The sequence below is a fragment of the Brachyhypopomus gauderio genome, unplaced genomic scaffold (genome assembly GCF_052324685.1).
Source record: "Brachyhypopomus gauderio isolate BG-103 unplaced genomic scaffold, BGAUD_0.2 sc109, whole genome shotgun sequence".
NCBI lineage: Eukaryota > Metazoa > Chordata > Actinopteri > Gymnotiformes > Hypopomidae > Brachyhypopomus > Brachyhypopomus gauderio.
Window position 1 is genome coordinate 579719 of NW_027506930.1, and position 282 is coordinate 580000.

Below are 282 nucleotides of genomic sequence, written 5' to 3' on the forward strand. Positions count from 1 at the left end.
CTACGCGTGCTCACCCAGTCCTCCGAGACGGACAGGGCGGGTGCCGAGTGTGGAGGGGGCCCGCAGAGGGCTGCGGGTTTAAAGACCCCGTGCTCGGGTGCCTGTCCCTCGGGTCAGGCACTACGGCGGGGCGCCCGTCACTTGAAAAATGGTAAAAACCATTTATCATGTTTGGTGCCTCTCACGAAAAAACCAAGAGTACAACTCTTAGCGGTGGATCACTCGGCTCGTGCGTCGATGAAGAACGCAGCCAGCTGCGAGAACTAATGTGAATTGCAGGAC

At 58.5% G+C, this 282-nt stretch overlaps 1 non-coding gene across 1 annotated transcript in view; it reads left to right on the forward strand.

Annotated features, from left to right (window-relative positions):
- Positions 1 to 202: 202 nt before the first annotated feature.
- Positions 203 to 282, forward strand: part of LOC143497385 (5.8S ribosomal RNA) — a 154-nt gene continuing 74 nt past the window's right edge. The window contains exon 1 of the ribosomal RNA XR_013125870.1: positions 203 to 282. This exon is cut by the window's right edge and continues 74 nt beyond it. This is a non-coding gene — a ribosomal RNA (5.8S ribosomal RNA).